Below are 235 nucleotides of genomic sequence, written 5' to 3'. Positions count from 1 at the left end.
GCCTGTTTCAAACTTTTTCGCTAATAGATGGGTTTCTAGAAATACTATGTACTGATTTTTTTTCTTTACCTTAATGTGTACTAGAATTTGTTTTTTAGCTGTTCAGAAAAAAAGGTATTCGTTTCAACCCTTCCCTGTAAACGGGGTTTCAAGAAACTCCTTTTTTGAAACACCGAAAAACCCTTTTCTTTTCAATTTTTTTTTTCCCGCGACTAATCGTGGTGACCCCATCCCC

The sequence above is a fragment of the Penaeus monodon genome, chromosome 33 (assembly GCF_015228065.2).
Source record: "Penaeus monodon isolate SGIC_2016 chromosome 33, NSTDA_Pmon_1, whole genome shotgun sequence".
Classification (NCBI taxonomy): domain Eukaryota; kingdom Metazoa; phylum Arthropoda; class Malacostraca; order Decapoda; family Penaeidae; genus Penaeus; species Penaeus monodon.
Note: the sequence above shows the minus strand (reverse complement) of the source record.